Source organism: Lycium ferocissimum, chromosome 12 (genome assembly GCF_029784015.1).
Source record: "Lycium ferocissimum isolate CSIRO_LF1 chromosome 12, AGI_CSIRO_Lferr_CH_V1, whole genome shotgun sequence".
NCBI lineage: Eukaryota > Viridiplantae > Streptophyta > Magnoliopsida > Solanales > Solanaceae > Lycium > Lycium ferocissimum.
In genome coordinates this window covers 18,320,496-18,331,119 of record NC_081353.1, presented here as the reverse complement: position 1 = coordinate 18,331,119, position 10,624 = coordinate 18,320,496, and positions in this window count along the sequence as shown.

The following is a 10,624-nucleotide window of genomic DNA, read 5'->3' as shown; positions in this document are numbered from 1 at the left end:
GATTAGGAACTTGGATTCAACCTAGAATCATGATAACACTTACCTTCTAGGGTTCTTGAGGCTTGGGACTTGTTCTTACTGTCTTTAGGGTAATCTTTCGTGAATGGGGTGCTGGGGAAATAAACCCCAAACCTTAAATATAACTTAAAACGCGTAAACCCGACCTTTTGACCCGAAACTGACCCGTTTCGCGATGGTTCCGCGATACGGGTCCATCGCGCGATGTTCTGCAGCTCAATACTCAGACGTGTACGATTGGATCGCGATGCGGGGCCATCGCACGCGCTCCCACGTGCCTGAAAAGCGACGTGTGTCGATTTTGCACAGTGTTCGGTAAAATAGACATAACTTCTTATATGTAACTCCGTTTGGGCTGGGCGACCTACCGTTGGAAAGCCATTTCAAAGATCTACAACTTTCATTGAAGAAGTTTTTCCAAATCCACAACACATTTTCATAAAAATCGCCTAGAAGACAGACCTACCAAAACTTAGGCGAATTTAAGAGGCCTTAAGAACTTCACTAATTGGTTTGACTTCAAAACGACCATCCTCCACCCGAATTTACCAAGAATGGATTCATATAGATAAAATATCATCTTAATACTAGATTTTTATATATTCACACCTAGTTCAAGTTTACGGGGTGTTACAGTATGACTATGATGTAACACCGAGCTTATATGGCCGGGTATGATATCTATTGCGCGCACACCACTGCAGTTGGGTACGGATACCACTGAGCCTTAGTAGGGCCAGGTATGTATAATCACCGAGCCTTGTCATAAGCCGGGTATGTGAAACCACCGAACCTTCATGGTCGGGTATGCTATGCATATGAATATGTATATGAATAGGGATATGAATATGGATACGGATATAGATATATGTATATATTTGTATGTATGTACACGAGCAAGCTTTAGAAATGGAAGGTCCCTATGAAAGTAAGTAATTATGATGATGGCTCTACTATCTCCCGATTCTCGCATCTTATGCTGTCTCTTACGATCCTATTATGATGTTGATTATGCTTTACATACTCAGTACATATTCGTACTGACGTCCTTTTGTTTGTGGACTCTGCGTCATGCCCGCAGGTGGCCAGCGAGACAGGCTCGATCCATAGCTTTTTTATTCAGGGACTACTTAGGGGAGCTTCATTTCATCCGGAGCTATAGCTTTTGGTATTATTCTTTTGTGTACATTCATGGGCACGGCGGGGTCTTGTCCCGCCGATATGATGTTACCTACTTTTCTTAGAGGCTTGTAGACAGTTGTATATGATTAGATATCTTGAAGCCTTGTCGGCTTATATTTTGTATACCATTTTGATGGCCTTGTCGGCTTATATATATTGATATGGGCATAGTTGTTAATGATGGTATAAAATGTGGGGTTGCCCAACGAGTTTATCATTATTGATGAATAGCATTCATGAGTAAGTTATGTGGTCCACCTAGATGTGAATAGGAATGTACGATAGAGATACCTGGGTGGGTTAGCATCGGGTGCCCGTCATGGCCCTCAGGTTGGGTCGTGACAGGTTCTCATTTAAGTAAGTTATGACTTAGATAACAATGGGGTCTAGGCAGCTCAATCATGTTTGCAGGCATACACATGTATGGCAAAGTCTCTTAATCTTAAAGATAAACCACAGAATCTCAAAGTAGAATCATTCCTTATTACATGGAAACCATATTAATCAACATGTTAACAAAGGCATTTCAAGTAACTATTGTATATTACCATAGCCACTAGTACACCTCTTGACCTTACTTGTAATGAATATGATTCTAAACAGAGTTCTAAATAGCCAAAGCTACAACATTAAACCAAAACAGAGCAAGCTAAACTAAGCACAGTTTCATACTAAGCTACTATATTAAATTAAGAAAACAAGCTAAACCACCTTGAATATAATTTTATACTAACTACAACACTAAGCAACACAGACTAAATAACTAAACACAGTTTCATACCAACTACAATACTAAGTAAAACAGACTAAATAACTAAACACATAACAAATAACCCATGATTAAATAGAAACCAAGACCAAAAAATAAAATAAAGGGATGGAATATTACCTTTTCGGAGTGCAGCCTTAGTCGAGTGTCGAAATTGGAGATCCTTGTGCTCCTTCCCTCACACTCAGCCACCAAACCACCAAAGAAAACAAACATTAAAATTTTACTTAAACTCTAAAATTGAAGTTTCAAAGCAATTTCTTGCCAAAACTTAAAAGAAATCGAGTTCTTTTAGTGAATATATGTGTATATCCCCATTTTCCTCTTTCAAATAGTGAGAAATAAGGTTCCTTATACAGAACCCCAGATTTGAAAAAACCCTAATCTCAACTCGATGTGGGACTTTGCAATTATGAGAATTACTTACTTTGAAAACCACATTCAAAGGCTGAGATTTAACCTTAAGAATTCATAAACGGTTGGATTCGACCCAACAAAGGGTCAATCCTCATGGTTCATCATGAACCAATAGGAATTCAGTATTCAACCAAGTGCAAACAAAACTAATTAAAGTTTTTCAGCCATAAGACTGTTGCAATGCAGAAAAGTGAAGAAAAATGAGGGATTATACCTTATTAAGGTTGCGCTTGGTGAGTTTGGAGATCGAGCAAACATTCATTAAATGTTTGCTCGATCCAGCCATGCAAGGCCTGAAAAAGGAGTTGTACACCTGCTACTTTGCCAAATATGGTGAAGATGACGCAGGAGAGATAAGGGAAAATGGTGGCGGCATTAGGGTTTCAATTAGGGTTTCAGGTGAAACGCTTAAAGAAAACCAAATGACCCCTTAAGGGGTCTGTTTGGCTGAGGACATGCACCTATATACTGGTGCTTCGTGGGCCGGTCTGGCCATGTATTGGGTTGGACTCAGTCCAAATTTTAAGAAAAAAAGAGAGGGGCCCGATATACACATATATATACATGATATATGTGTATATATCGTATACATGCTTATAAGGAGGGGTAGAAAATGCAAGTTTGTGTAATAGCCATAATTTGAAGTTTATTCATAATTTGAACATTTCAAAATGTGGCCACACCTAATTCAAACATCCAATTGAAGGATAATTTTGTAAAAATGACTTTAATTGACTTTAACCAATGAATTTGGCTATTTCAATTAAGGCCATAATTAGACTAACAATTAATCAATTCAATTGTCGCCAATACTAGCCATGCAGTAAACAATTCATGGAGTTTAACCACAATTAAATATTCAATTAATTATGATTAGTTCTAATAAATTATACATATGCAAAATTAAGAATTGAGGGGTAGAAATGATTAATTCATTTACTTAATCAGATTTCTTGAATTAAATAGAGTGAAATACTTACTAATTGACAATTTAAACAATTAAATAAATGATTGTTGTAAATTATTTTCTCTCTTGGTTAATTTTAGTAAAAGTATCATAATTGTAAGAATTTGTATATTAATTTCCAAATGATTCATGATATTATAGAAATTATTTTACCAAATAAGAATGGCAAAATATTATCTAAATAATTTTATAAAATCATTTTGACTTCTTAAAATACATATTTCACTCCGTTTAATATTCAAGGACTCTGGGTAATTAAAATAAATTATGGGAGGTCATGAAAAACACTTGAGGGTTGTTCTTGGGTTGCTGAGAGACAAGGAGTTGTATGCCAAGTTCTCTAAGTCTGAGTTTTGGCTTGAGTTTGTATCCTTCTTGGGCCATGTGGTGTCGAAAGAAGGGATTATGGTTGATCCTAAGAAGATTGAGGTAGTGAGAGATTGGGCTAAGCCTACATCGATGACAGAGATTCACAGCTTTGTGGGATTGGCCAGTTACTACCGTCGGTTCATGAAAGGGTTTACTTCTATTGCTTCGCATTTGACCCGTTTGACTCATAAACAGGTAGCTTTGTAGTGGTCCTATGAGTGTGAGGAGAGCTTTGAAAAGCTCAAGACTTTATTGACTATAGCTCCTGTTCTATGTTTGCCCATGGAGGGCATGGACTTGGTGGTTTATTGTCATGCTTCTCGTTCTGGGTTGGGTGTTATTTCGATGCAGGAAAATAAGGTGATTGCTTATGCTTCCAGAAAGCTAAAGATTCTTGAGAATAACTATCCCACTTATGATTTGGAGTTGGCAGCGGTGGTTTTCGCTTTAAAGATTTGGAGGCATTATCTCTATGGTGTCCATTATGAGGTTTTCACCAATCATCGCAGTCCTCAGTATGTGTTTACTCAAAGGGATCTTAATCCTAGGGATCGGAGATGGATGGAGTTGCTTAAGGATTATGATATTACTATTTTGTACCATCCTGACAAGGCAAATGTGGTAGCAAATGCTTTGAGCAGGAAATCAGGTAGTATGGGTAGTTTGGCTCATTTGATTGCGTCAGAGCGTCCGTCAGCCAGGGAGGTTTAGACTCTGGCTAACAGTTTCATGAGGCTTGATGCGTCAGATTCAGGCAGAGTATTGGTTGGTGTTGAGGTAAGATCATCGTTTCTAGAGCAGATTAAGGTAAAGCAGTTCGAGGATGCGATTTTTTGCAACATCCGTGATAAGGTTTTGAGTGGTGAGGCCAAGGAGGCCATGATTGATAATGAGGGCATTCTAAGGATCAAGGGGCGTGTCTGTGGCGCTCGTGTTGATGACTTGATTAGGACGATTTTAAAGAAGGCTCACAGTTTTAGATATTATATTCATCCTAGTGCTACCAAGATGTATCGGGATTTGAGGAAACATTATTGGTGGGCTAGGACAAAACGTAATATTGTTGAGTTTGTTTCACAGTGTTTAAATTGCCAGCAGGTTAAGTACCAGCACCCGAGACACGGGGCGTTACACCTCGAAAATTTCACGTCGTTGTGCTATAAAAAGAATAACGCAGACTTAAGGTGAACATGAAGTTCTTATGACACTAAAGAGATTATGTGGTATCTTCAAAGCGTATACGATAAGATTTTAAAGCTATATGAATCGGTGAAACTAAGTTCGTCGAAGGAAGTAAAGTATAAGTCATGTTTGGAGAGGCTTTTGCAAGTATCGAGTTAATGATTATTTAGTGATGTCTTGGGAAGGAGTTATAGGGCTCCTTGGATGGTTAATGAAGTATTAAACAAGTGCCAAGAAGATTCTATAAGGATTGGAGATCAAACGAATCGACAAGATCAATTTCGGGGGAAAGTTAGGTTATACGACCACTTATCTGGTCCGTATAATTTTATATAGCCGTATAAGGGTCCGTGTAACGGTCACAGTGAGGGATCATTTTTGGTGAGATTATACCGTCACTTATACGGACCGTGTAAGATAATACGGACCGTATAAGTGTCTGTATAACAGTTAGAGAATGGGATGATTGTTGATGCAATTCTACGGTCATTTATACGGACCGTATAAGATTATACGGACCGTATAAGTGTCCGTATAAATCATGTCGGGTCAGATTTTATAATTTATATATATGAGACCCAAGTTCTTATTTTTCATTTCTCACCTTCTCCACACCTCTTGAAACCTCTAGAATATTCCATACACCATATTAACACATATCCAAGAGAAATCAAAGATTTAAAATCAAAAACCAAGAGAATCAAGTGCAGAGAAGATCACTAGGGTTTGTGGAAGTCAAGATTGCCTTTGGAATTGAAGTTGGGGTTTTCTCAAGTGAAGTATCTTCATCCAAAGATCATTCCTATATAATCAAAGGTGAGTTTTACATCTATTTCATGTTATTAAAAGTATTGAGTGGTTGAAAGACTTGGATTAGAGAAGAAAGTAGAATATGGAGCCTAAATGTGGAAATAATGGCATTCTTGAATGGTAACTTGACTTGAATCATAGTTCTTGATATGCCATGAGTATAATTGTGAAGGATACAAATGACGTTAAAGAAATATTAAATGGGAATGAATATGGTGGTATGTCATAGCTATGTTTATGGACGACCTTGAAAGGCCGTTTTGAGAATAGAACAATGTTTAACTTGAGAAAGTCTATTGATTATGATATTATGGGTGTTGCTATTTATGTTGGGAGTTGTTTATTATATGGATAAAGTTGTCGAAATGAAGGAAATGCTACCCATTTTTCGTTAGCTATTAGTCGCATTAGATTAGATTTAAGTCTGTTTCCAATGACCTAATCATGGTACGAATTCTCTTGGATGTAGAGTTGTGAGCTTGGAAGGAGAGCATTTAGTCGATAAAGTTAAAGAGACGTAAAGGTATGTAAGGCTAGTCCCCTTCTTTCAAATGCATGAATTCTATATTATGATTTCCTTTCTATATTTCCATGATCTTCTTACATCCCAAAAGATGAAAGTTAAAGATTCTTAGGAGCTTCTTATGAGTTAGAGATGAGATATGTTCTATGATAATGATGATGATGATGCTATCACGAGCTTGATAATCCTCTCTTTATGATTTCATTGATGTTATTTCTTGTTGTTGTCTCACCTCATGATATTATTTCTTTCAAGGTGAGACATAGCGATGATGATTATTCCATAATGTAATCGAAGGCTACCAACCTTACGTCACTCCGATAGGGTTATAGCTTTCACTTGGGCTCTCATGCATGCTTTACCTTATGTATATGTTTAATTACACCGCGCCTAGTTGGCCAGGTAGTCACCACTACGATGGGCGTAGTGGGCAGCTATGGTGATGATTACACCGTGCCTATATGATGGGGAAGAAACCACTAGTGGGCAGCATGAGATGTTACCCCGGACGCGGGAGGCTAATGATGATCACACCGTACCTATATGTTCGGGTAGTTTATATATGTACACATGATATGATGATGTTTATTATAAAAGTAGCATGCATGATTCCGCCTTAAGAGGCAATCAGTTACAGGTTATCCCTTCACTTATGTTCTCTCATTTCTTTACTATATTTGATATGCATGCCTTACATACTCAGTACATTGTTTGTACCGGCATCCTTTTCTTTTATAGACGTTGTGTTCATGCCCACTGGTAGACAGGGAGAAGGCCCAGATGCTTAGGAATTTATTCAGCAGATTTACAAGAGCACTCCACTACTCCGGAGGTTCCGCTTATTGGTATATTCTTTTGGTGCACATATTTGGGGCATGGCGGGATCCTGTCCCATCCTTATGATTTTAGTATTCCAATTAGAGGCTTGAAGATACTTATATATGGGTAGTAGATATGATGTGACCTCTTCATTGTATATTCTGTACATCATTTTTGCAGCCTCGTGGGCTTATGCACACATATGTTTTGGGAGATATTTGAAGATCGTTTCATGATAAGTTTTGTGTTGAAAATGATATATGTCCAAGTTGAGTATGATAGATAGCATGATGAGTGGTGCTCGGTAGCCAGCCCCGGGTACCCGTCATGGCCCACTAATTGGGTTGTGACACGAGGGTACGCTTTAGAGGATGCCCATTCCTGAGTGGAAGTGAGAGAGAATAGCTATGGATTTTGTCGTTGGTCTTCCTAAGACCCTGGGTAAGTTTGATTTGATTTGGGTCATTGTTGATAGATTGACCAAGCCTGCTCATTTCATACCGGTCCAGATCACCTATACTGCTCAGAAGTTGGCCCAGATTTATATCTGTAGGATTGTTCGTCTGCATGGGGTTCCTATTTCTATCATATTCGACAGAGGCACACATTCACATCCTGATTGCGGAGGACTTTGTACTCTGAGTTAGGCACTAAGTTGTATCTTAGCACAGTTTTTCACCCTCAGACAAATGATCAGTCTGAGCGGACGATTCAGGTTCTAGAGGATATGCTCCGAGCTTGTGTGATTGACTTCAGTGTCCATTAGGATCCGTTCTTACCATTGGCATAGTTTACGTATAATACTAGTTACCACTCGAGCATTAATATGTTCCCATTTGAGGCTCCTTATGGGAGGAGATGTCTCCTATTGGGTGGTTTGATGCATTTAATGTAAGGCCATGGGGTACTGACCTTTTGAGAGAGCCCTTAGATAAAGTTAAGGTGATTCGGGAAAAAGATCTTGGCGGCTCAGAGTAGACAGAAGGAATATGCGGATCAAAAGGTTCGAGATCTCGAGTTCATGGTTGGAGAACAAGTTTTGTTGAAAGTCTCACCCATGAAGGGTGTGATGAGGTTTGTGAGAAAAGTAAGCTTAGTCCTAGATTCATTTGTCCGTTTGAGATTCTTAGTCATGTGGGAGAGATAGCCTATGAGTTGGCTTTGCCTCCAGATTTGTCAGGCATTCATCCGGTGTTTCATGGCTCTATGTTAAAGAGATATCATGGTGATGGTTCATTTATCATTCGTTGGGATTCTGCTCGTTGGATGAGAACTTTTCTTATGAGGAAGAGCCTATTGCTATTCTAGATAGAGAGGTCCGTAAGTTGAGGTCCAAGGAGATTGCATCAGTGAAGGCTCAGTTGAAGAACTGCCCCGTTAAGGAAGCTACTTGAGAGACTGAATCAGATATGCGTAATAAATTATCCCCAGCTTTTCACTGAGTCAGGTACCTTTTCCCTTGTTTCCCTTCCTTCACTGAGTCAGGTACCTTTTCCCTTGTTTCCCTTCCTTGTCTGTTCGGGAACGAACGGTGGTTTAATTAGTATCTGATGTAACGACCAGCTAGGTCTTTATGGGGGCTTTGACCATTTTACCCTTGCTAGTACCTTTCCGAGAAAAGAAATGAGCGTGATGAGAATCGAAAGAGTTAGAAATCTAAAAACTGAAACTTGATTACTTATTGTATGTTCATTTTGGGGGGGGGGGGGGTGGAGGGGAACTTGGTAAATTAGACCTCCGCTGGGAATTTCGAGGCCAGGGGTGAGTCTATAACCTCAGATTGGTGTGTGAATTTTAGGTGAAAAACTGGTGAAAAAACAGAGCTAACTGGTCGATTTGGACCGTTGCAGCGGTGCTATTACCGTTGTAGCAAGTTCGCCACCGCAACTGTCCCGTCGCCATCTCGGGAAATGGGGAATTAAATGAGGTCCACCATAGCGGGATAATTCCCGCTATAACGAGACCGCCGTAGCGATGCAGCGGTCGACGGGAGGCAAAAACTGTGTTTTATATTTCAAATTTCGAACCCATTCCCCACATAACACCAAAGGCAGTTCTCAAGAAATATTAAGGCAATTTTCTAAGGCTAGGTCACCACTCTTCATCAAGGTAAGTCTCAACCTTTATCTTCATTCATTCCATAATCATCTTAAGTCCCTACATCATCCAAGGTTCTTTAATGGTGAATTGAAAGGTTAAAACCCTAGAATTTATCAAACCCTTGAATAATGAATGGGTGTCGATATTATTGTTGTTTAATCATCTAGGAGTATAGATTATCACTTCCTAGGTTGAGAATTTGATTATTAATGGTGAAAATTGTTGATTGAAACCTAAGGTTCCAATAAAAATGGAAATTTTAGCCTAAAAACTGTTTGAAAGGGGATGAATTGATTAGAAAACCATGAATGGGAATAGTATGATGGTTGGGGTTGATTTTATGATGAATTCACACTTAGTGATAGTTCACCCATTTGAAAAGGGCTGAAGTAGTTGGGTTCTCTTCCCCAATTGTTGTTTGTTTGAGTAGATGATCCATTACTTACTTAGCGTTATGATTGCTAGACTTTGAACGTTTTGAAGCTTTGCGAAAGGGGAAAGCTATTGCGAAGTTATTGCATTGTTCCAGTTCGGCTTTAAGGCAGGTTATGGTCTACTTGAGTAAGATTTTGATTAGTTGAATGTATATGTAATAGAATTGATGGGAGCAAGCATATATAGATCTTCGGACATGAAGTCTGGTTGGAAATTCCTTGGTTGGTACTGATTGATTGATTATGTGGGTTGGTCACTGTTACTTTATGTACTGAACCTGAGGTGGAATTATTATGTTATGAGAAGGAGTTAATATATACTCTTCTTGTGATTGAGACGATTTTGTATTCATTTTAACTGATAAGCTGATTTGTTGAGTCTTGATTGATTTGTGGCATGGTGCCTTGTGTTCTTGACCTTGATATTGTTGACTGGTCCTATTCCATATCTACTGATGAACTGGAAATAAGTTGAGAAACACATTGTGATGAAAAACAGAATTTATATATATGTAAAATGCACATTTGACAGGGGGTGAGGATGTGGCCTAGTTATGGGCTCATGATCTGAGGTCAGTTCCGGAGCGAGTGGTACATAGACACCATGGGTCCCCTGCAGGTCATGACTATTTGGGGAAACATTACCATTTAACATGTGTGTACACGGCTGAGATACTTTCATTATTGTATTGCATAGCATCAGGCTCATATTATTTCTGTTGTTGGCTGATGACTAAACTTATATCAACTCGGTGATTGATTGATAGTTGATTTTATCTTATCCCTGTGTTGGCTGGTTTCTATTGATGACATTACTTGGTTATGTGTTGTTGTGCCTGTCTGTCTATCCTATTAATTTTATGAACGTATGCATGATACTAATCTTAGTCGGCCTATAATATCTACCGGTACATAGTATTTGTACTGATACTACCTTGCTGCACTTTTTATTTGAGTGCAGATTGTGTGCCAGAGACATCTTCCAGACCTCACATCTAGCTTGAGGCTATTTTCCATTCAGATCCAAGAGTGAG